The 27,041-nt window shown below is 42.1% G+C and overlaps 1 non-coding gene across 1 annotated transcript; it reads left to right on the top strand.

Moving 5' to 3' along the window:
* The first annotated feature begins 15,388 nt into the window (after window positions 1-15,388).
* LOC121806099 lies at window positions 15,389-15,495 on the top strand. The gene has a single exon (XR_006051632.1). It is a non-coding gene; the product is annotated as a small nucleolar RNA R71 (small nucleolar RNA).
* Window positions 15,496-27,041: the final 11,546 nt, after the last annotated feature.

Below are 27,041 nucleotides of genomic sequence, written 5' to 3'. Positions count from 1 at the left end.
TTTTTCTCTCCCACTCACCTTCTCTCCAAAAATCTTCCATCCAACTCTTGTTCTTGCAATCCGTTGAAGTTATTTTCGAGAGCCTCCGACGAATCGCTTCGTTCATCGTTTCTACCGATTCGTTTTGTGTCAAAAAGGTATATTGCTCACTTTTTCTCATCCTATCCGTTTTGACCATGTTCTTGAGTCCTACATGCATGTAGAGGGTGTAGGTCCAATAGATCGCAAGTTTTAACGGGAGGGAAAGTGTGTTTCGTAAGTACTTGTTTGGTTTTACGTTGTGGATTGAAATCATGTGTGTTGGATTGAATTAATTGGTGAATAATATGAGTTGTATGTAAATATGTGTATGAGGAACATGTAAGCATGATCTGGTGTTTTCGAGCATGGAAAATCGGTGGTTGTGTTGTGGAAGTTTTAAAAACCCTATTTTCGAATTTGAACCAGAAATCTGTGATGCACGACCAGTGAGTTATGATCTGTATTCGACCCATCAAACAAACGAATTTTTCTACTAAACTTTTACTGAGTAAACTTCAAGGTGTTTTCTGTGTCTCGTGTGAATTTCAGCCCGTTTTATCGAAAAATAAATTTTTAATAAATTTTTGAAGTTGACTGCGCAAATCTGCCATAAACGTGAGTTCTCGCCATGAATGTTTCGTTTTCTGTTTGACTGACCAAAAGACCTCCGATCGATGTGATTATTGAACTATATGAAAATTTGAAGTGTCTTCTGTGTTGTGTTAAATTTTCAGCCTTTTTGGGCATCATATGAATTTATGGTGATTTTTACAAAACGGTCGCGCAGTTCTGCCAGTTTTCTGCCTTGATAAAATGACACTTATTTTCAAGTTTAAAAGTATTATATGATGTATGTATGTCCAAGGAACGTGCCTAATGATGTGATCACGTGTGATAAGTTGAAATATATTACGGTGTGTTTTTCCGTCTTTGTGACGAACGTTGGGTTGGGTTAATTGAGAAAAACAATGAGAGAGAAACGATAAGACATGCATAGTAGTATGATTTTTTGTGGAAGGCTGACTTGTGTTGTCGTTGACAAGGGTGATTGTGTATTCGTGAACTCGAGGAACGAGAGTTGCCATAAGTTGGATTGTGAATTGTTAAGCGAACGAGGTGGGCTTTCTTTTCAAACCTCTTTATTTTTCCGAAAATATGATGTGGTGTTATAAGGGTTGTTTAAAGTGTTATGTCATGCAATGATTGTTTTGATGTTGAGATTTTTGCCTGATGCCTAGTTCGTTTGAGCTTGCTCCGTTAGGCTATAGGGCTATGTTGAGATTGTGCTTGATGCCTAGTTTGTGAGTTCGCTCCATTAGGCTATAGGGCTATGATAAACGAATTCGGGTCTGAGTAGGGCCGCAAACCCTATCGAGCTGTGTACACAGAGGAGATCGTGAGCCGTCCTTGCTAGTCGGCCGGTCTCGTGGGCGAATAGTGTGGCCACACTTTCGTCGCACTATGGTAAGAGGATGTGATTGATTGATTGATGTGGAAAATGAGGAGATAAATTGTCTGGCCAGACTTGGATTTTTTGTGTTCTCGTGATATTTCTTACTATATAAAACTCGAGATCACTAGTATGGATGACATAACTTATTAAAATATTTTCGGCATGAGCCCATTGAGTACAACAAGTACTCAGCCCTGCATATTATTTTTCTTATGTGCAGGTTGAGCGGGATGTTGCGGTGGATGTTGAGCTGGCTAAAGACCCTAGGATACGTTGTGTCGTCATACATAGGCGTGATCCTTGACTCTCCCTGAACATTATTTATCCGCTGCTATGTTTTAAATTATGTCTTAAGACCTTAATCTTTTCGTGTTGTGTTTGAACATGTATGGCGGTGTTAGGTTTAAACGAGTGTTTACGTTGTCTTTCTGAAAATGGTGTTTTCCGGGATTTAAGTTAAATGTTCGTTTTACCTTAGTTTTTTTATATATATAGTTGTATTTCTTAAGTCAAATTTTTCCGGTGCCCTTTATAAAAGTATGTTTCTTTACGTCTTTTAAAAAAATGACCTTAAACTTCTTTAAACTAAGTTGTTTTTCTTCTTTAAGTCTTAAGTTGTTCTTTTAAACTGTTGTCCATGCATGTCGGTCACGATCGCCGCGTTTGTGATACCCCTGGTATGGGGGGTCGTGACAGGAAGACTATGTAATGAATCATAAACCCAGCAGTGAAGTGGCTCTTGATGAGCTAACTTCTGTCACAAGTTCCATTAACCAAGAACAAGTACCAAGTGTACAAACAATTCCCGAAACTTCAACTTCTACTCAAAATATTGTAGTGCCGCGCCGCAGTGGGAGGGTCTCACATGAGCCCGACAGATACATTGGTTTGGGAGAATCTATGGATCACTCCTCGGACAGCAATGTATTAGATCCCTGGAACTTTGCGGAGGCGCAGGCAGATATCGATCATTGCGAATGGGTAAAAGCAATGGATTCGGAACTACAATCTATGATAGACAAAGACATCTACGATTTGTCCGTCCTACGCGAAGGTTGTACTGCCATTGGGAGCAAGTGGATATATAAACGTAAACGTGGACCCGATGGACGAGTTAAAGTCTTCAAAGCAAGACTAGTGGCCAAGGGGTATACCCAAAAGGAAGGCATCGATTATGATGAGACCTTCTCCCCAGTGGCCATGCTCAAATCGATCCGGATACTGTTGTCTATTGCAGCTTATATGGATTGGGATGTATGGCAGATGGACGTTAAGACTGCATTTCTAAACGACAGTCTTGAGGAGACCATCTACATGGAACAACCCGAAAGATATGCCATAAAGGGCAAAGAACACATGGTTTGGAAGCTTAAGAAGGCCATTTATGGCCTCAAGCAAGCATCCAGATCGTGGAACCAATGTTTCGATCAAAGTGTTTGCAAGTTTGGATTCGAAAAGTGCCCAAGTGAAAGCTGCGTGTATAAGAAAGTTGATAAGGGGAATGTGGTGTTCTTAGTTTTATATGTAGATGACATTCTTCTAATTGGAAACAATAAAAAGATGTTGTCATCAGTTCGAACATGGTTATCAAACCAGTTCGAGATGAAGGATATGGGAGACGCGGGACACATCCTCGAGATCAAGGTTCTTCGGAATCGAGATAAGAAGATGCTGTGCTTATCTCAAGAATCTTACATCGAAACAGTACTTAGTCGTTTTAGCATGCAGGATGCCAAGAAAGGTTTCTTACCTTTTAGACATGGCATCCATTTATCTCAAGAGATGTGCCCTAAAACGCCGTCTGAGATACAAGCAATGACAAGGATTCCATATGCTTCGGCAGTTGGAAGTCTCATGTATGCTATGCTTTGTACTAGACCAGATATTTGCTTTGCTGTTGGCATGGTGGCAAGATATCAGTCGAATCCGGGCCAAGGACATTGGACTGCCGTAAAGAACATACTCAAGTACCTTAAACGGACTAAGGACTATGCTCTAGTTTACAATGCAGCCGAGCTCTGTCCTTTGGGATATACTGACTCAGACTTTCAAGCTGATCAGGACTCGAGAAAATCTACTTCAGGATATGTGTTCACCTTAGGAGGTGGAGCCGTAATTTGGAAGAGTGTGAAGCAGAAATGCATCGCGGACTCGACCATGGAAGCCGAGTATGTGGCCGCTTCGGAGGCTGCAAAAGAGGCTGTGTAACACCCGTACATTAAGTTTGAAATTAATTTTATGTAACGGAATAATTGATAAAATTATTTCGAAATGCTATGCTTCTCGCTAAATGTGATATGGGAAAAATTGTGGGTTATGTGTGTGGTGTGAAAAGGAATGTGTTTATGTTTTTTTTTTAATTGTGAACGATGGGAGGCACGTTTAAGGTCTCGTTGAAAGGTCAATGATGAAATTGCTATTCTTTAGCAAGACGAATGAATTAAGTGGAAAGGTATGTATGTTTTATGGATAATGACGCGCGTAATTTGAGGAAAGGTTGAATGGATTTTATATTTGGAACAACACCAAATATAAGTTATGTACGATTTCTCGTACTTTAATTTTTGGTTATGAAGAACGAGATAACAAAATTTAATAAAGGCCCGTGAATTTTATTTAACGAAGGAAAATGCGAAAAATATAAAAATGTATGAAATTACTTTGGACTTTCCAAAATAAATTTGAAGTCCAATTAAAAATAAAATAACTTGAGTTCTAATCACTCTTTAAATACATCAAGTGGTAGTTTTTAACTTGGGCTTGTAATTTATTTATTGGTTTTAGCCCAATTGAAATTTAATTTATGGAAGCCCAAGTTTGGTTTTAAACTAGCTAAGCCCAAAAAGAGCCCCCCCCCCCGTCGACGGTTTTCCATCCCCTCCCCCATGACCGATCGGTTTTACTCCTCTTTGATCCACCTCTCCACTTTCCCCATCAATATCTACACCCCAAAGCCACCCCCCACTTACTCTTGTAACCTTTCACTTAGCAAAAAAAAAAAGAGAGAAGAGAGAAGGAGAAGCGGCGAGAGAGAGTGCCGAGAGGGAGGAGGAAGCTTTGAGCCACTACCTTGTGTATTTTCCACCATTTTCAACCATCTTGGAGGTATAATCCATTCCTTGTTTAAAGCATGTGTTGTTCTAGTTTTTCATGCATATTACATCCTTGTTTCGTAGCTTTTCTTCCATAACCAAACTAAATAGGAACCAACTTAGAATCTTCCAAACGATCGCCGTACATAGCTGAAGCTTAGAAAGAACTTAACTTTATAGTAATAGCACGTGTTTCGGGAAGTTTCGGGGTGGTTTCGGGCGTGTTCGGAGTGGCGTGGTGGCTGTCCGGCGGCTGGACCTCTCGGCGATGGCAGGTGGGTGGCTGTCCGGCGGCTGGGTCTGCCTCCGCTCTAGGCACGACGACCGACGGCGACGGAGCAGCAGTCGGCGACAGCTGCTGTGCTATCCGGCGACGGCAGCGACCAACGACGCTAACAGCAGCTGCACGGCTGTAAGGGACGACGGCGACGGGCTGGAAGCGTCGACTCCTCGACGACGGGGCAGTAGCAGCGACGTCTCTCGCCGGGGGCGACGGCGGCGTGCCTTCGTCGTGGTGGCAGTCGGCGAGAGAGAAGGAGTCGGGGAGAGAGAAAGAAGGGAGGAGAGAGAGAGGGAAGAAAGAGAGGAAGAAGATAGAGGGAAATTTTTAGTTGTTGGGCTCTTCCTTTAATTGATGGGGGCTCACTATGTAATTTTGGAGGAATAAGGTGGCTAAGAAATTTAATCCCGGGTCGGTGATTGAGAGTTTAATCGGAGGAAAATATTTAATTAAATTCCGTAAGTTCTTTTGACGAGTGAATAATTTACCTAGGTATGAAATAATAATTTTTCAACAGTAAATAATTACGGAAATTAAAAAATTATTTTCGACATTATGGAAAATACGAGGAGCCAACGGAGGAAAGAACGAGTGTAAGCGGCCGACCGGCGTCGCACGCGACGCCTTGGGCGGCCGCCGAATAACCGAAAGTGCGCGAAAATCGAGAAAGAGAATTAAAAGATTTTAATTAGAGTGCATGCATTCTAATTATCGTCGTTACAGAGGTTTGATGTGAACTTTATGTGTTTTCCAAAAAGGTGGTTCGCACGCACGCTGAAAGTCGGAACGAGGAATTTTTACGGAAAACTTAAGCATTTGAGGTGGCCTTTTTTCTTTAACGTTTATTTTAAATCAATATGTTTACGGTGTTATAAGGATGTTTCTATAAGTATGTCATGCCGTGTTTATGTTTTGAAACTGCCTATCTGATTGTCTACTAGAATAGAACTCTACTAGACTTTGATGGTTAACGAATTCGGGTCTAACTAGGGTCTACGCCCTACTTAGACTAGTGCACTGATGGGGATCGTGAGCAGTCCCCTAGGTCGGCCGGTCCAGTGATCGAGATTGTGGCCACAGTCTCGTTTCACATGATGGTTCAGATATGGTATATGATGGAGGATGATGTTAGTCCGCGCGGACACTATTTCATGGAAATGGTTTTTCTTGTGCTTCTCGGTTCTTTTAAAGTGAAACCCGGGATCCACACGATGATGGCTTGACATATCTTAACGATGAATGTTTTCGGGCGTGAGTTCATTGGGTGCATCAAGTACTCAGCCCCTGCATATGTTTTCCCTATGTGCAGGTTGAGCGAGGTCGGGAGGCGGAGGATGTTGAGTGGTGATTCAAGAACTGGTCCGGTTACTATATTGTCTTCATACGTAGTAGTAGCTAAACTCTCAAATTGCTTCCGCTATTCAATGTCCCAAGAGACTCCGTTATTTTCTTTATTGTCGAACTCTGTTATCTTTCATGTTGTAGACTTCGGGATTGAAACGTTGGTTAACTTAAAATGGAATTTCGTCTTTGACTGTTAAGTGGTATTGCCTTGAATTGTTTGATTGTTTCCCCCTTCATCCCCGCTCCTTATTTCCCCCCACTAGTCACGATTTCCCGTGCTTCCTATCATTAGGAAGTGCGGTCGTGACAGGCTGTATGGCTCAAGAACTTCCTTATGGATTTAGGTGTGGTTTCAAATCTGACCAAGAGCATCACCATTTATTGTGACAATTCTGGTGCTGTGGCAAACTCGAAAGAACCAAGAGCTCACAAAGCGAGCAAACACATAGAGCGGAAGTATCATATCATTAGAGATATAGTGCAGAGAAGAGATATAAAAGTGGTCAAGATTGCGTCAGAGAACAGCCTGGCAGATCCTTTTACAAAGGCTTTGGCGGTAAAACCGTTCGATAAGCCACGTTGAAGGGATGGGAGTTCGACTCATTCAAGACCTCAACTCGCTTTCAGTATAAGTGGGAGAAATTTAGACGTGTGCACTACTATTTTGTATACCCGAAAGCTGTTTTGAGTATAAGTGGGAGATTGTTAGGGTTTTGTATACTAGAAATCACCTTTCGAGTGATTGGATACTGTAAAACTCTAATGGTTATTTTCCAATAAATGCAACAGATTATTTTTGTCACAATGTTGTTATGTTTTACATTTAATGGTTGTTTATTGCATATTTAAATGTATGAGCAAACGTAACAAAGTCTAAGTCTTTGTTTTAGTAGACCGGTTGTGGGCGTCGTCCAATTTAAGGTAACACGGTCAGTTCTAAACAAAGAAAAATAAGAATTTCACAACCTAGATAGGCCTAGACTACCTATCGCGAAAGGTTGCAATGTCAGTCCGATTATTTCTAAACCTTATTGAAATAAGATGACGTTGGTGTGGTATAACACTGAATGGATCTAACAGCAAGACGAGTCTTTATGCTATCTACTGAAAGACGAGGTCTTGAGAATTAATTTCTTAATCAATGTACGTTAGCATTGAGCATACGATATTGAGTATCCACTACTTTGACTTACCAAAGGTGCGGGTTTTTCGTAACCCAACGATCCAGGTGTATTTGGTAGTGGTGATCATTATCTAGAGGTGCTAGGATTGCTATTATGTTGAAACGTGCGCGAGGAGAGTCTCGTTTGATAACATCCACAAGAGGAGCTCGAAACGAGGTTTTATTATTCAGAACCTAGCTAGTTGGAGTTTGATTACTCTATTAATAATAAATAAGAGTTTCTTGCTAAGTCCACTCTTGGAATTCGAAATATGTTAATTAATTAAGTCTATAGCAGACATTAATTAATTAATGGATGTTTCCATCTTAAGCGCGGGAAATAAATCAAATACAATTAAAGGAAACCCGGAATACTTGTAATTTCGGATTTGGAAGGCAGTGCAATATTACTTCTGTAGTGGCTGCTCGTAATATTCCAATATAAGCTTATATTAAATTGTGGGTTCAATTTGATTAGTAAAAAGCTAATTGGGTGAGGCCTGTTCCAAATTCTTCCTTAAATCCCTGACTGGGCCCGATATGTGACTTATATAAATAGGAGAATAAAGGAGACAGAAAACACAACAATTATTTTACAAAATTTTCGTCCCCCCCCTCTTGAGAGAGTTTTTGAAAATTGTGCTCCCTCCGTGAGCTGAGTTCTGTCTTCCATTATTCGAGTCCTAGTACGTTGGTGAGATTTGCCCACACAAATATCAGCGTATAGTCCGGGACACCAGTCAGAAGATCCGAGGTCTTGTATTGAAGATCTTCACGTGGAGACGGAGCAAGCCATCATCGATTCTTGATTGAATCAACGAGGTAAATTGGCTAATTCCGTAGTAAGCATGTTTTAGGAATTTTATGTGCCAAAGCATGTTTTAATTCAAGTTATGAGCATGATACATGTGATAATTACGCGAATAGATTTTGTCTAAATAATCTACTAAATAGATCAATTTCATGTGATCCGTTTTGAACGCACGCTTTCGCTGCCAGCCCCTTCACAACCGCCGCCAGAAAACTGCCAAATTGCAGTTGAACCACCAAACGCACAACCGGGCGAAATTAGAAGGGATAATCGCCCGACCGGGCGAACTGCTACTGGGTGCATCGCGGGAAACGCCCGACCAGGCGTTTTGTGTCTTGAAGAATCGCCTGACCGGGCGAACTTTCTGGACTCTCCTCATGCTTTTATGCGTTTCGCCCGACCAGGCGTTTTGTAGCTCATAATCACCCGACCGGACGATTCTGATCTCTGCATGCTTTGCCAATTTCACCTGGCGAACTTCTAGCTTCCAACCCTTTTAAACTTCAATACAAATACAACTTGATGAGTTATAATTAACATAAAAGTGTGTAGTTTAGGGGGAAAAGTATAAGAAATATGCTTCACATCAAATACCCCCAAACTTGAGCTCTTGCTCGCTACACAATAACTCAACACAAGTCTAACCCACAAAGAGTTTTCATCACCAAGAATCATGTAGGGACGTGAATGACAAAATCTAAACCCCCAACAATTCCAATCAAAATTTCCCACTCTCAAGAACAATCACCAATCAACCTAGAACTTCAAGTCAAGGTGCATTTCAAAGTAAGTCCAAGCATAAGATCATACAGCTCAAACCATCATCATTGACTCGTCAAGCATTACTAATCACGTAGACTCACGGATTTCAAATCAAACTTCATTAACTCTACCAAGCTATTTACAAAACATTCAACAATGCATCAACGAAAAGGTCCAAGGTCTTCGTTCAAGGTTGTAATGGAGGTAGGGATGAGGTAGGATAAATATGGATAGTAAGCTCAAAGGCTACACATTTGAGTGCCAAATTCTTCCTTCCTACAACTTTCTTCCAAAGATCAAACAATAAAAACTTACACCTTACAACCAAACTTCCACTCCCCCAAACTTGAGATCATTTTAGACAAGATCACATCTTAAAACAAAAAGAAGTTCTAACTTTATTTCTCAAACTTTTTATTCTTTTTTTTTCCGAAAAGACCTCGACTTTTGCCAAATTGGAGGTCGTCTTTTTCTTTTTTTTTTCTTTTCCTTTCTTCTAAGAACTTCATTCTTTTCACCTATACATTACATCAAGTCTAAAAATGTCTACTCTTTACAATTCACCACCCAACACTCAAACTCGAACCACCAAAGCTCAAACTTATTTTTAGCACCCAAATAGTAGCAAGGTCCATTGATGAGGCTAAAATGAGGCTTATTTAAGTGGCTAAGTGATTGGCTAGTGTTTACACAAAAAATAGGGAATTAAGCTCCAAGTGGCTTCTAGGGGATCATGTGTAGGACTAGGCATGTGATCATTTGGCCATGAAGTTCATCCTAGTGCCTTATCCTCCCAGATCGTTGACACAAATGAATACAAGCACGTAACTCGATAAAGCAAATCAATCCAAAATAATTTCCACAAGACAAGAGATTTTCATACTCTCCTCAACTCAAGAAATCGATTATACTCACAATATGCTCTTTCAAATAAATTCATGCACAAATTTCATTCATCCTAAGCTTCAAAGATCAAGTAAAATCAAGCGAGATTTCCCAACCAGATAGCCGAAGATCTAGCATGCACCCGTCAGCTACATAGATTCAAAACACCTTTATCATGCAATACACCCAAAAAAAACATGCATAATGCATAAAAACCATTTAACTTCAAGCAACCCCCCAAACTTGAATGCGTCATTGTCCTCAATGCATGCAAAGAAGAACAAATATAAAGTAAAGGGAAAGAGAACTTCCCTCAAACTTGGCATGAAGTCCATAGTGCATTCGGGTGGGAGGGCGGGTGTAAGTTCCTTTGTGGGTGTGGTTCCTCCTAAGCTCCAACATATGTCACATCTCCATGTTGCTCCTACAAAAAGAAACAAAACCTACAAAAAGAAACACTCAATTCAAAATAAATGTTAGAGGAAAGAATTGAGCAAACAAAACCTCCAACATAAGAAAACAAAAATAAAAGAAAAATAAAAACTTGGGTTGCCTCCCAATCAGCGCCTTTGTTTATAGTCGTTGGCTCGACCTTCTTCCTCCTTGATCTAGACTGTTGAGTCCACTAGTGTACTCACCTCTCTTACCTCCATGCCGCTTTCAACTCCAACATAGGCATTCAAGCGTTGGCCATTCACCTTCCAAAAATTGTCACTCTTCTCATCTCGAATTTCCACTGCGCCATAGGGGTACACCTTGTGCACCACATAAGGACCCCACCATCTTGACTAGAGCTTGCCCGGAAACAATTTGAGTCGAGAATTGTATAAAAGGACCAGTTGTCCTTCATGGAAATGACGAGGCTTTATGACTGCATCATGAATCTTCTTCGCACGCTCCTTGTAGAGTTCAACGCTCTCATAAGCATGTAGCCTAAACTTATCCATTTCATTCATGTCAAACATTCTCTTCTCAGCTGCCGCATCATAATCCAAATTAAGCTTTTGCAAAGCCCAAAAAGCTTTGTGCTCAAGCTCTACCGGCAAATGGCAAGCTTTTCCGAACACCAACTTGTATGGCGAAGTTCCAATCGGGGTCTTATATGTCGTTCGATATGCCCACAAAACATCATCTAACTTCTGAGCCCAATCCTTTCGAGATGGCTTCACTACTTTCTCAAGCACCCTCTTTATTTCTCGATTGGAGACTTCAACTTGACCACTCGTTTGGGGATGATAAGGGGTAGCAACCTTGTGTTGGACACTATACTTTCCTAGGAGGTTTTCAAACAACTTGTTGCAAAAATGAGTTCCTCCATCACTGATAATGGCTCGAGGTGTCCCAAAGCGGTTAAAGATGTGATTCTTGATAAACTTCAACACCACTTTGGCATCATTGGTTGTCTCTACCCATTTGGACACATAATCAACAGCTAAGAGAATGTACTGTTGCCCATTAGACTTGGGAAACGGTCCCATGAAGTCTATTCCCCAAACATCAAAGAGTTCTACCTCGTGGATGTTATTCATTGGCATTTCATTTCTCCACGAGATATTGTCGGCTCTTTGGCAACTGTCGCAGCTCTCTACATAGGCTTTTGCATCCTTGAAGATCGATGGCCAATAGAATCCGGACTGAAGCACTTTAAATGCTGTTCGACGTGCTCCAAAGTGGCCGCCATACATAGAATCATGGCCAGCAGATAAAATCTGAAGGTGTTCATGCTCTCCAACACACCTTCGAATCACTCCATCACTACAAATACGGAAGAGAAATGGATCTTCCCAAACATATGTGCGGGTGTCACTCAAAAACTTCTTCTTTTGGTTAGATGACAACCCTTCTGGTATAATGCCCTTGACAAGGTAGTTCGCCAGATTAGCAAACCACGACACACATGTTTCCCGAGCTTCCACTTTCAACACTTGCTCATCGGGAAATTTTTCGTTGATCCTTTTCTTTCTCTCATCTTCCGTCTCTTCCAATCCCTCTAGTCTAGAGAGATGATCAGCTACCAAGTTCTCGGTCCCCTTTTTGTCTTTAATCTACACGTCAAACTCTTGTAGTAAAAGAATCCATCTCACCAACCGAGGCTTTGCATCTCTCTTATTCATCAAATACTTGATAGCTGAGTGATCCGTGAACACTACCACCCTCGTGCCAAGTAAGTAAGCACGAAACTTCTCAAAGGCATACACTACTGCTAGCATTTCCTTCTCCGTCGTGGTGTAATTCAATTGAGCTTCATTGAGTACTTTACTAGCATAGTACACGGCATGTAGGACCTTATCTCTCCTTTGGCCTAAAACGGCCCCACAGCATAGTCCGAAGCATCACACATCAATTCGAATGGTTTTGACCAATCAGGTGCGATAATAATAGGAGCTTCGACTAGCTTTTTCTTAAGCAATTCAAATGCCTCAAGGCATTTATCATCAAAGACAAACTTGACATCCTTCTCAAGTAAGTTGCAAAGTGGCTTTGCAATCTTTGAAAAATCTTTTATAAAACGTAGGTAGAATCCCGCATGACCAAGGAAACTACGGATGCCCTTCACATTAGTTGGGGGAGGTAACTTGGAAATTACATCAATCTTAGCCTTATCCATCTCCAACCCCAACTCCGACACCTTGTGGCCGACACCTTGTGGCCCAACACTATGCCTTCTTTGACCATGAATTGACACTTTTCCCAATTTAGCACGAGATTCGACTCTTCACATCTTTGTAGGACCCGTCTCAAGTTTTCTAAGCAGAGGTCAAATGAGCATCCAAAGACGGAGAAATCGTCCATGAAGATCTCCATGATGTCTTCATTCATGTCGGAAAAAATCGCCATCATGCAACGTTGGAATGTAGCCGGTGCATTGCACAACCCAAAAGGCATCCGGCGGAAGGCATAAGTACCAATAGGACATGTGAATGTCGTCTTTTCTTGATCTTCCGGGGCAATTGCAATCTGATTATACCCCGAGTATCCATCCAAGAAGCAGTAGTGAGAATAACCCGCAATTCTATCTAGCAACTGATCGAGAAATGGCAACGGAAAGTGATCTTTTCTTGTCGCCTTGTTCAATCTTCTGTAATCCATGCAAACTCTCCATGAGTTTACCAATCGAGTTGCTAACACTTCATTCTTTTCATTGACAGTCACGGTTATTCCTCCTTTCTTCGGTACACACTGCACCGGGCTAACCCACTCACTATCGGAAATAGGATAGATTATCCCAAACTTCAACAGTTTCTTCACTTCCTTTTCCACCACTTCTTGCATAAGTGGGTTTAACCTCCTTTGTCTCTCTCTTACCGGCTTAGCTTCATATTCCATCAGAATCTTATGCATACAAACTGCGGGGCTAATTCCTTTAATATCGGCAATGGACCATCCTAGAGCTTTCTTGTGTGTTTTCAGTAGCTCTATTAATTTGAATTCCTCTTCATCATTCAACATCGCCGATACCACAACCGGTAAAGTTTCATCCTCGCCAAGGAAGACGTATTTCAGATTTGTCGGGAGTGGCTTCAATTCTAGCTTTGGTGGTACTTCGATTTAAGGTTTCACATCTGTCACAAAAGTATCCACAATACACTCATTCTCGAGACTTGGTTCATCAACTTGAGAATCTTCTATTTCATCAAAATCGACTTTAAGTGTCGAACCATAGTCTCTCTCCAAACTCCCTTTGTCATATACACTTCCTTCTATTCTTGCCGAGCAACACATCTTATCAAATATGCACTTGTCGAGGACATCAACTCTAAAGCACGCTTTTGCATCATTATGGTGCTTCATTGCCTTTTCTACATTAATGGTCACCTGCTCACCATTAATTCTGAAGACAGAGTTGTCTTTAGCTCCAAGCAACACATCCCCCGTGGCGAGGAACGGTCTACCAAATAGAATCGGTACCTCTTTGTCCTCGGGCATGTCCAAGACTATGAAATCAACGGGGATAACAAATTTATCAACCTTGACCAAGACATCCTCTACTATTCCAGTGGGCTTCACGATGGAATGATCAGCCAATTGTAGAGCAATGTCGATGGGTTCCATCCTCTCCTCTAATCCAATAGCTCTAGCAGTTTTCAAAGCCATAAGTGAGATCCCCGATCCTTGATCTAATAGGCATTTTGTGAAGATTGTATTCCCGATCTCATAAGGAATCACACAACTTCCGGGGTCCCTCTTCTTCATTGGCATCATTCCCGAAATCAGTTGTGAGCAATTCATGCTCAAAGCCACTATCCCCTCGTCTTGTAGTTTCTCCTTGTTTGCCATCATGTCCTTGAAGAACTTGGAGAACTTGGGGAAGTTAGTGAAGAGGTCCACCAATGATACGTCCACATTTACTTTCCGGATCACGTTCATCATCCACTCAAAGCTTTTCTCTTTCGGAACCCTCTTCTTCCTCTTGGGTGGATATGGTGGAGGAGGAATGTGATCGGGGAAGTTAAACTTACTTTTGGGATCTTGTGACGGACTTGTCACCATCTTTTTCTTTGACTCCATTTCCACTATCTTCTTACCTTTCTCTTCTACTGAACACTTTCCACTTGCATCGGATTCTTCACCATGTCCCTTGCTGCCGGATGCAGCCTGTGCTTGACCATGTTGGGCCCCCTGCACCAACGCGGGACTTCCCTTACATGCCTCGTCCGCCCCTGCGTGCGAGGAATGCAAGCCTAACATCTCATCCGCCCCTGCGTGTGAGATGCCGGACGTACCTTGGTCGTCCATTGATGGTGTCGAATCCAACTCACGACCACTTCTCAAAACCACTGCCTTACACTGTTCATTACCTCTCAGATTGAGCACTGTATTACTTGGGATGGTATTAGGAATCCTCGTGTGCGATGCCGTGGCAAGCTGTCCAATTTGAGTCTCAAGGTTCCTCATTGTAGCATCGATCTGTCCAAACTTTTCCACCGTTTTATCTTTGAAGTTCTCATTCTCCTTTTGACTCTTAGTCATGAAAGAGAGAATCTGTCCCCATTGATCCTCGACCGATGGCTTCTTCTCATAACCCGGAGGTTGAGTGTTGTTCCTCCATTGATTACCCGAGCTGTTGCTAGGACCAGCTTGATTCCAGTTCGCTTGTTGAGGCCTCCAATTCTGCTGATTGTTGTATTGGTTGCCTTGGTTGAACCCTTGTCGATTGTTACCAATGTAGTTCACATCCTCCACAGGTGGTCCTTGAAGACTTGGACATTGATCAGTATGATGTCCGCCTTGGCACAACCCACACTTCATCACTGTCATCACTTGAGGTTGAGGAGTCAGTTGAAGAGATTTCACAGCTTTTGTCATCGAAGACATTTGAGTGCTTATGTCCGCCAATTGAGCCTCAATGGCTGTCACTCTTTCCCCATCTTTGGTAGCACCAAATATATCTCCTACCTTCTCAGCTGCTCTTCTTGGATTATGCCAATTCCTTTGATTATTGGCCAACCTTTGAAACAAGGCTCTAACCTCATCGTGAGTTAGATCATCTAGGTTCCCGTTTGAACCTGCAGTGACTAGTCCCATGCCTTCATTGTTGAGGCCCTTGTAGAATTTCAAAAGGTCATGCCCCGGAGCTAGTCCATGACTTGGGCATTTCCTTATCATTTCCGTGAATCTCTTCCAAGCTTCTGCAAAAGACTCGTCATATTTCTGTCGGAAAGATGTGATCTCCTCTCTCAACTTCTCGATCTTCATTGGGGAGTTATATTCCAAAAGGAACAATGTCTTCAGCTCTTGGAATGTTGCTATGTTATAGCCCGGTAAAGAATCATACCACCATCTTGCTTTCTCCCTCAATGAGAACGGAAACAATTGCCCTCTTAATCCGATGGTGCTCCATATTTGGAGGTCTATGAGAGTTGGTAAGCTCATAAAAGGCATTGAGGTGACTCACCGGATCTTCATCATCCCGTCCGTGGAAAAGATTTCCTCCGTTCACCAAACTAATGTAGTGAGGTGGAATGTTGACGTTATCATTTGCAAAGCGAACTCCCCCGGGTACTCAATTCCCGATCTAAGAGTGTCGCCAAACCTTCCCACAGGTGGTGGTATCTCATTGTTATTCTCTGCCATTGATTCAGTATCCGACTCTTGATCTCTTTCTGCACTTAACCCAAAGAGTGAGTTACTTCTGATTGGACTCGGATAGTCCGGAAAGATCTCAGTTGTTGAACCTCTAAACCTTCCCCTTCTTTGATAACAGAGTAGTCCAAACGGTGGTGTACCCTGTGACCGTGTGTGCATTCACTATTTTTTTTTCTTTTTATTATTACCTGCGCAACAGAAAATACACCAAACACAAGCACAATATATTTCCTATTACCGAAAGCGAGACCTCTCGACAACTTTGGGGTAAGTCCTATAAAAAGTGTGTGCTTGAAAGAAAACTAAACTACCTAAACTAAGAGTTTGGAAACTGTCACCTAGAAAAAAACTCCTTCGTCTTCAAGTCCAAACGTGGTAGATGGCTAACACCTCCCAAGACAACGAAATGAGTACCTACAAAATAAAAAGAAAGATCAAATAAAACACAAAACACAAACTAGAAATTAAACAATCTATTGCCTTCCCCGGCAACGGTGCCAAAACTTGATGTGTAATTTTAGGTCGATTAAAGCAATATGGTTTTGCACTCAAGTTCAATTAATTAACTCTAATATTACGACGATACTGCTAGAGTACAGCGTCGAATGTAGTACTTTGAGTGTCGATCCACAGGGAAGGAAAGATTATTTAATTCTAAGACAAAGAAAACACATACTAAAAGGTGATTTGATTTGAGGATTTTGATTTCAAGATTAAGCTAAAACAATTTCTAAAGATTAAACAAGCAAGACAAATCAAGAGAGGAACGTGTTACTCCAAACATTCACGGATAAAACGATGATTTATTCTAATGTCCAACTCTATCTTATGAATTACGGGACTTCAATATCAATTCATGATGTTAACACTAAACATGCTCGACATACAATAACTTAAGAATAGTTGAACACATATTCAATAAACCAATCTTCATTAATCTAAGAAACCTACGGATGCGCGAGAATCGAAGATCAAATACTATAAGCTCAAGCAATCCATTACCACATTATCGTCTAAACAACTCTAATTGATAATTCGTCACCACAAGGATCTATCCTATTCAAAGTTAAAGAGACATCCGATTAGGATTAATGGAACTACTACTACTAATGATGCACCAAAAGTAATAGATTCAAACAAGGAAATTATGGGGAAGACGATCATAAGATAAAGAAGAACATAGTATAAATCAAACAACTAATTCATCCATCTACATGTTTGGAGTGAATGATAGATCTAAAACCATAGAAACCATGAAGGAGTTGATGATGAAATGTTTGAATAATCTCCCCCAAGCAACAATCGACAATGATCTCTTCAATTTTCTCCTTCCAAAGTCATGCTTCTCTCCAATCCTTCCCTTCTCCTCTTTTTTTCATCCGTTTTCTCTCCTATTTCCCCTGTTTTTATCCCTTCAACCGCCGCTAGAAAACTGCCAAATTGCAATTGAACCACCAAACGCCCGACCGGGCGAAATTAGAAGGGATAATCGCCCGACCGGGCGAACTGCTACTGGGTGCATCGCGGGAAACACCCGACCGGGCGTTTTGTGTCTTGAAGAATCGCCTGACCGGGCGAACTTTGTGGACTCTCCTCATGCTTTTATGCGTTTCGCCCGACCGGGCGTTTTGTAGCTCATGATCGCCCGACCAGGCGAAGTTTCTGATCTCTGCATGCTTTGCCAATTTCACCCGGCGAACTTCTAGCTTCCAACCCTTTTAAACTTCAATACAAATACAACTTGATGAGTTATAATTAACATAAAAGTGTGTAGTTTAGGGGGAAAAGTATAAGAAATATGCTTCGCATCAGAAGTTGATAGAGGCCAAAAAGGCGTACGACAGCTCGAGGAATGTTATGAGGAGAGGGTCAGCAAATGCGCTGAGAGAGCAGGATGACAAAAGAGTCGAGGCAAGAATAGATAGGCTTGAGAAAGCACTTTTGAATGCAATCGAGAAGACTAATCCGCCAGCCTCACAAGAAAAAGGAAAATTTCCGGGTGCAGGAGAAATTTCACCCCAGCAATATTATGGTCCTCAAGAAGGAGATTACCAGGTCCAAGTTAATGCGATGGGGAGTTGGAACCCAGATGGAAGTTGGAATCCAGGGAGACAGAGGGATGCACCATGGAGGAACCATCCCAATTTCAGATGGTCTGACAATGATCCGAACCACCCACCTCCACAACAGAACGCCCAGTTGACGCATCAAGAAAGGCAAACTAACTGATCTGGGAGAAATCAAGAGGGGCAGAACAACTGGAGCAACCGGAACCAGGGAGATCATGTGAATTGGGGAAACAAGAATCAAAACCACCAGGGGAACTCTTATGTGCCGCCACACCAAAGGAATTACCCATGAAATTATCAAAATTCCCAACCTCCTTACCAGGGGAACCAAGGGCCAGGAAATCAGTACAACAACAGTTCAGGAAGTCAGGGGAACTTCCGTCAGAACCAAGAAAGTGGACCGAGTCCCAGCCAACCTATTTCTAAGACACCGAGGAATATTGATGATATGATGCATGATCTAGTCAGCTCGCAACAACATATGCAGAACAACTTGCAATCTAACAATGGCGTGGTGCATAAGCTTCAAGACGCTCAGTTAGAGCAGAAAGCAGCAATGGACATGTTGGCCAAACAATTGTCCCAGATCGCGACTTCCTTGATCGAGATGCGAGGGAACGAAGGAAAGAGTCCTGCCTCAGTAAGGCCTCCAGACCGAGCTAACATCAGTCAAATCACTTTGAGATCTGAGCGAGGTTATGACGGTCCAGTGATAAGGATGAATGGAGAGACACCTCCCACGGAAGGCGAAAAAGGGAAGAACTCAGCTCCCGAACTTGGAAACTCGAAGGGGGGCAGTATCGTAAGAGGAGATGACCTTTGGGAAGGTGATCTAGAGAAACCGCTACCTAGTGAAGCTGAACAATTTTTCCTAGACCCAGAGCCAGAAGCAGAGAAAGAATTAGCAAGGGAGGAAATAGGCGAGCTTCCAGCTGGAGGATCTACAAGACCAGGGAAACAAATGAAACCATTTCCACACCGAGGAGAGGCTAAGAAGAAGAAGGATGAACCAGTGGATTTCATGGATATCTTTGGAAAGTTGGAGATAAACCTACCGTTTTTACAGGCTTTGAAGCTGCCGGTCTTCAGTAAATTCATCAAGGAGTTTATAGCTGGAAAGACAAGACCCAGTGGGAAGATCCTGATTGGAGAAAACGTGTCAGCAGTGATTCAGAAATGTAGGATGCCTTCGAAATGCACTGACCCAGGTATGTTCACCTTACCCATTTCCATTGGTGATGTCAGAATTGAGCATGCCATGTGTGATTTAGGGGCATCGATAAATGTTTTACCGCTTTCCATATACAAAAAGTTGGTAGGAGTAGGGATGGTGAATACAAAAGTGGTGATCCAATTGGCGGATAGGTCGTGCATTTGTCCAGAGGGAGTTTTAGAAAATGTAATAGTCAAAGTGCATGATTTTCTGTATCCGGCCGATTTCCATGTAATTAAAATGAGTGATAATGAATCTGCCGAGTCTAGCGGGGTGCTTTTAGGACGACCTTTCCTGCGTACCGCTAAGACCATTATCGATGTCTTTGATGGAACAATATGCCTGGACTATAATGGGGAAAATTATACATTTAGCATAGATGAAGCAATGAAGAAACCTCTAGATGTAGAGAATTTGCATGCTATGGATGTTATTAACCCCCTGGTCCAGGAATATCTTGAGACCGAGTTAATGCAGGAGCAAATTGAAAATTCAGAGTTAAGTCACTCTATTGACAGAGAAGTAGCTGGTTGGTGTGAGGCAATGCACACGAAGGAATTAACGGATGAGGAGCTAGCCGAAGCTATTTCGGAGTTTTGTAAAAATCCAGATACAGCTAGGTCAAGGGAATCGGTCCAGGTGGCTAGTATGGAAAGTTCTTTCGGGTCTGGGACGGGAATGACAACAGATGCTACAAAAAAGAATCCCTTGCCCCAGGAAATAAGTACCCCCAAGAAGGAACTGAAAACTCTCCCGTCAGACCTTAAGTATGCCTATCTAGAAGAAAATGAGACTTTCCCGGTCATCGTCAACAGCAACTTGACCAAGGAATAAGAAAGAGACCTACTTGTGGTAATCAGAAGAAATAAGAAGGCAATAGGATGGACTCTTTCAGACCTAGTAGGGATCAGTCCGGATCTTTGCATGCATCATATCAGGTTGGAAGAAGGAGCTAAGGCCTGTAGAGATCCACAACGTAACCTAAATCCAAACATGAGAGAGGAAGTTCTGAAAGAAGTTTTGAAGCTGCTTTCCCTAGGCATCATTTACTCCATACCAGACAGTGAATGGGTCAGTCCGGTCACATGGTACCTAAAAAGTCAGGAATTTAGGTAGTTAAGAATGACAAAAATGAATTGGTGCCCACTCGACTTGTCACTGGGTGGAGGATGTGCATCGATTACAAGAAACTGAATGAAGCAGCCAGGAAGGATCATTTTCTCCTACCCTTCATTGATCAGATGTTAGAAAGGCTGGCTGGTAAGCAATATTTTTGTTTCCTTGACGGATACAGTGGATACTTCTAGATCTATGTAGATCCCGAAGACCAAGAGAAGACTACATTTACGTGCCCTTTTAGCATGTGTGCTTATAGAAGGATGCTGTTTGGGCTATGCAATGCGCCAGGTACTTTTCAACGTTGCATGATGAGTATCTTCTCGGATCTACTGGAGGATTGTATCGAGATTTTCATGGATGATTTCACCGTATATGGGAACTCTTTCGAGTCCTGTTTAGCTAGCCTGGACGTAGTATTGAGGAGATGCCAGGAAAAGAATTTGGTCCTAAACTTCGAAAAGTGTCACTTCATGGTGCCTGAGGGAATCGTCTTGGGGCATGTAGTCTCGGAGAAAGGCATACAGGTGGACCAAGCTAAGGTCGATGTGATTTCGAAATTACCGTACCCTACGAATCAGAAAGAAGTTAGGGGATTCCTAGGGCATGCAGGTTTCTATAGAAGAATCATAAAGGACTTCGCGAAAATTGCCCAGCCACTCACCCATTTGTTGCATAATGAAGTTGATTTCGTCTTCAACGAAGAGTGTAAAAAGGCTTTTCAACTATTGAAAGATAAATTAGTATCTGCCCCTATCATCAGGGCACCCGACTGGAGTCTGTCGTTTTAAATAATGTGTGATGCAAGTGACTACGCAGTAGGGGCGGTACTAGGTCAAAGGGTTGATGGAAAAAGTTACGTGATCTTCTATGCTTCGAAGACACTCAACCAGGCCCAGAAAAACTATGACACCACGGAAAAGGAAATGCTGGCAGTCGTGTATTCATTTAAAAAGTTCCGGCCATACTTACTGGGGTCGAGAGTGATAGTTTTTACCGACCATGCGGCTATCAAGTACTTGCTGGCGAAGAAGGAGTCCAAGCCCAGGTTAATCCGTTGGGTGCTACTCTTGTAAGAATTTGATTGGGAAGTGAGAGACAAAAAGGGGACAGAGAATAAAGTGGCTGACCATTTGAGTCGGATTTTCCAGAGAGAAACGGAGGAAGCTATACCTGATGCATTCCCGGAGGAACATCTGTACTACATAGGAAAATTTCCTAGACCTATCAGTTGGGAGGAAATAATGGCGATCACAGGTCCAGGAGATGCTGAGAAAGGGAAGTGTCAGCTGAACGCTGAACCATGGTTCGCAGACCTGGCAAATAATGACCATTTGTCTCCCGTTGTGCGTCGGGGGTCTAGCGGGGACCTTTTGTCTCCCGTTGTGTGTCGGGTCCAGCGGGACCATGACGTGGACTAGGACCCGTCGGGTATAGCGTGGAGTTTGGGTTGGTCTAAAAAGAACACGCGGGGCACGAACCACGCTCAACGACTAGCTCCAAAGAACAGCCAAAGACCACCCAAAGACCAATTGCCAAGAGCCAAGAACCAAGGTCCAAGGCACCAGGCACCCGGTGCATGGGGCACGGGTCACGGGTCATGGTGCGCGGTGCGCGGGTCGCGGGTCGCGGGTCGCGGGCGGGCGGCGGCGCGACGTGTGCGCGCGTGTAGGCTCTGTCACCCATCTTATTCCACGATAATTATTACACATAATAATTCATCTGATTAAATACTTTCATCAAAGAAGTTTATCATCCCCGATGTGGGATAATTAACACTTAGTTAATTAATTCCTTAGTCTTTTCACATAGCTCATTTCTAGCTTTACTGTGACCAACTTTAATATATTATTTCTCACTCACCGGGAATCGGATTTGAGAAAATGAATATACTACGGCCATCTACTCGGAACGTAGATCGACGTTATTGCATTTAATTTCACAAAATTAAATGTCTTGTAACATTTATTATTAGTCAAAAATCATTTGACAAAGCACGATTCCAACAATCCCCCACATGAGTGGAAATTGCCAAATGCATATGTATGCAGACACAAGCTCAACCCTCAAGAGGTATGTAAGCATAAGGATAGGTAGTTTTTGGCTTTGAACCATCCATAGTCAACACCATCGGATACACAGGCGGACTAATAGCGTGATGCTTTGAACTATTCCTCCACGTCGTGCACCGAGACAATGATGTTAACACTTAAACACCTCAACCTCATCCGTTCTCACGTTTTGTTTCCATTTCAGGCCTTGGACACCACTTTGGATTCATAAGTGTATTGTTTGAAGCGGCCCCACTTCACACTTACATAGGTGATTCCTCGTTAAGTATCTTGCCATACTTAGTCTCCTTGAGAACTTCTTCTCAACGAGATCCTTTAGGGGTCATTAAAAGTCATAGACTTAACCTCATCACTAGGCAAGTTTTCCAACACTCTATTGCGCTCTAGGGAATATATATATATGAGTGTTTCACACGAACTCTCATAGCTTAGTTTTCCCATTGAACCAAGTTCTTGGGATCTCCAGTCATCATGGTTGGGTTCCCACTATGACAATTCTTTAGTTTGTGGATTTCAAACCCATTCCCTCTAGCAATTTATTCATTTGATCACGATTTAACCCTTTGGTTAGCGGATCCGCTAGATTATCCAATGACTTTACGTAGTCAATTGTAATCACCCCTGTTGTGATCTAATGTCTCACGGTATTATGTCGTCGATGAATGTATCGAGACTTACCATTGTACAAGCCACTGTTTTCCCTCCCAATAGCGGCTTGGCTATCACAGTGAATTAACACTAGAGGCACGGGCTTTGACCAACATGGAATATCTTCAAGAAAGTTTTTAAGCCATTCGGCTTCTCCGCGGCTTTATCTAAAGCTATGAATTCAGATTCCATAGTGGATCGGGCTATACATGTCTGTTTCGTGGATTTCCACGAGACATCACCACCTCCAATAGTAAAGACATATCCACTTGTTGAAAGTGAGTCTTTGTTATCGGATATCCAATTTGCATCGCAGTACCCTTCAAGTACCGGGGGTATCTCAAAAAGTGTAGCCCATGATTTTGAGTATACTTGAGATATCTCAAAACTCTTACAAGAGCTTTCCAATGCTCTTTGCTTGGATTGCTCTTATAACGACTCAACTTGTTCACGGCGCAAGAAATATCAGGTCGAGTGCAATTAGTAAGATACATAATGCATCCAATGACCCGTGCATAATCTTCTTGTGCAACGGGCTCACCCCGGTTCTTGCTCAAGTGAACATTGAGCTTTATAGGCGTCTTAGCCGGGATGCCATCATAGGCATTGGACCTCTTTAATAATTTCTCAACATAATGAGACTGTGTTAATGTGATTCCTTCGGATGTTCTTAGAATTTTCATTCCAAGAATTACATTGGCTAGATCCATATCCTTCATGTCTAAGTTTCTCTTCAACATAGCTTTCGTGTCGTTAATCACTTGGGTGTTACTACCCATGATTAACATATCATCAACGTAGAGACACACTATAACATATCCATTATCAGTGTTCTTAATGTAGACACATTTGTCACATTCGATGATTTTAAATCCATTTGATAACATCACGTTATCAAATTTCAAGTGCCACTGCAACAGCTCTTGTTTCAATCCATAGAGGGATTTAACCAGCTTGCATACCTTTTTCTCTTGTTCAGGTACTAGAAAACCTTCAGGTTGTTCCATATAGATTTCATCTTCAAGGTCACCATTTAGAAACGCAGTCTTAACATCCATTTGATGAATCTCAAGATTGTGTACAACAGCAATCGCGAGAAACACTCGAATTGATGTAATCCTCGTTACAGGTGAGTAGGTATCGAAGAAATCGTACCCTTTCTGTTGCTCAAAGCCTTTGACTACCAGTCTAGCTTTATACTTGTCCACTGTTCCATTGGCCTTAAACTTTCTTTTAAGGACCCATTTGCATCCTAAAGGTTTAGCACCTTCAGGTAGATCAACCAACACCAACGTGTGGTTTAGCAAAATTGAATTAATTTCGCTTTGAACAGCTTCTTTCCAATGCAACCCGTCTGGGCCAGCAAAGGCTACTTTTATTGATGTTGGTTGGCTCTTCATCCAACATAAATGCAATATAGTCAGGACCAAATGTCTTTGGTGTTCTGACCCTGCTACCACGTCTTGGTACCGCATCGTTTGGATCAGGCCTTGTTCGCTTGCGCGATTCTGGCTCTTCATCCACTGATTTAGAACTAGTGGTTTCATCCTCAATTCTCGTCTCAGAATTGGGTGCAATATTTTCCTTTTCTTTGCGAGGAAATATATTTTCAAGAAATACTGCATTTCTTGACTCGATTGTTGTTCCCACGGTCACAGTCGGTATTTCAGACTAGTGGACAACGAATCTATATGCACTACGATTAAGTGCATACCCAATAAAGATACAATCAACCATTTTAGGACCGATTGTAACTTCTTTGGGCGGAGGAACCATTACCTTAGCCAAACACCCCCACACATTGAGGTATTTGTAGGATGGTTTCCTTCCCTTCCACAGCTCATAAGGAGCAACGTCCTTACCTTTGCGTGAGATTTTGTTTAGGATGTAGTTGGCTGTCAAAACAGCTTCCCCCACATGTTCTGGGACATCCCCGAACTGATTAGTAACGCATTCATCATCTCTTTGAAAGTTCGATTCTTGCGTTCTGCAACGCCATTAGATTGTGGTGAATATGGTGTAGTCGTTTGGTGAATTATACCACTTGCGTTGCATAATTCCTCAAACGGGGCTACGTATTCACCCCCTCTATCACTTCGAATCATTTTGATTTTACATCCAAGTTAATTATCGACTTCGTTCTTATAATTTTTGAACGCTTCTATTGCTTCATCTTTACTTCTTAAAAGATAGACATAACAATATCGTGTGCAATCATCTATGAATGTGATAAAGTATTTTTTACCACCTCTTGTTTGCACCAATTTTAAGTCACATACGTCCGTGTGAATTAATTCAAGGGGTTTCGTGTTCCGTTCAACCGAATGAAACGGTAACTTAGTCATTTTCGCCTCAAGACAAGTTTCACATTTGTTTTGAGTTTCTACTTCATTTGCCTTTAGTAAATCTAAACTTACTAATCTTTTAATGTCATTTTGATTTACATGTCCCAATCTATTGTGCCACAAGTTAGAACAACACTCAGTTAAATAAGAAGAAGTAGATGCATTCTTATTATTAGCCAACGGCTTAGGGACATGGCGTACAGTTTTTCTTTTTACGGTTTATATTTTTAAACTTAGAACCCCTAGGACCCTACCTTAATACACCACTACCCTTATGCCCCATTACACCCGAAACGAAGACCTTAAGGAACTATCTTGTGCAATCCGATTCGAGGTATTAAATTTGTGGCAATATCGAGTGAACAGTCCTAACATCTCTGGTGAGAAATGAGTGACTGAGTGAATCCAACAGTGGTTTCAAAATTGGGCAATCTTGACGAACTGACACCTTGATCAAGTAAAATCGAAAAGGAAGAAGCATAAGCTGCTGGAAAATGAATTGACCTCGACCTCGGGTATGATTGTTGAAAATTTATTCGATCTAATCCATCTATGTGAATATTTTTTTTATTTCGAGTCTTGTTTTCTTTTTCGTCTTCTTTTACTTTCTTGAAATGAGTAAACCATGCCTGAAATTTGTCTTATCTTTTTCTTTTCTTTTTCTTTTCTTTTTCTTTTCTTTTTCTTTTCTTTTTCTTTATACTTGGGGACAAGTATGTTTTAACTGTGAGCAGTTTGATAAGGCCCATTTCATGCATCGGTTTAGGGGTAAAATGTATGCTACTTGATCGGTTTTATCACGCAAAGCAAGTGTTAAATGTGCAGAAATGCCGCTTGACCAAGGCAACAAGGCCAAACTGATCCAGCAAGTACAATTGACGAAAAAGGCCAAAAAGCAGGGGAGTTGATCAATGGGGGTAATCAAGCAGTCAAGGAGGGGACCACTGGCTTCCAGAAGAAGGACATGTGAGGCAATGAGCTGGATGGTGCGCATCATTCTGTTATCAAGGACAACGTTCTAGAAGGGGACACGTGCTGATATATGAGACGCAAGGGCGGAGCAGAGTCATGAATCTGTTACTGAAAAGAGTCATCATTCTAGAAGGAAAACACGTAGCAATCGATGAGTCGCTCACTCTCAGCGTGAGCGGATATTCCCTGCCAAGATCGTTATCCAGCTGGAGGTCGTTGCCGAGCTTATAAATAGAGGATGTTCCACCACAGAAGGAATCAGATCTTTTACTTTCCGTCTTTAGTTTAGTTAGTTCTATAGTTTAGTCCAATCCTCTAGATAGTTTAGATAAAGTAATGCTTAGGCCATCCGCAATGGCGCTTAGCCGAGCGCCGGTGCTAGGCGGTCCATTGCAACAGCCTAGCCAATTTCGGAATAAAAAACCGCCTAGCGCTAGGCGATTTCGGGGCGCTGGGCGATCCGCTCGGTGCTATTGCAGCGTCCGGATCGCCTAGCGCATCGCCTAGCCGATTTTTAATTTTTTTTTAAATTTTCGAAACACTATATATACGGGCTTTGCACGTCATTTTCATTCGCACCACTTGTTTTAACGAGTACTCTCTCTATCTTAATTTCTGTACAAGATCAACACCGAGAAATGAGTAACGCTGGTGGTAGTAGTGGTGGAGTGGTAGGGATGCTGAGGAGTACGATCGTATAATGAACGAA

The sequence above is a fragment of the Salvia splendens genome, chromosome 5 (genome assembly GCF_004379255.2).
Source record: "Salvia splendens isolate huo1 chromosome 5, SspV2, whole genome shotgun sequence".
In the NCBI taxonomy this organism is placed as follows: domain Eukaryota; kingdom Viridiplantae; phylum Streptophyta; class Magnoliopsida; order Lamiales; family Lamiaceae; genus Salvia; species Salvia splendens.
Note: the sequence above shows the minus strand (reverse complement) of the source record. Positions and strands in the feature narration are given on the sequence as shown.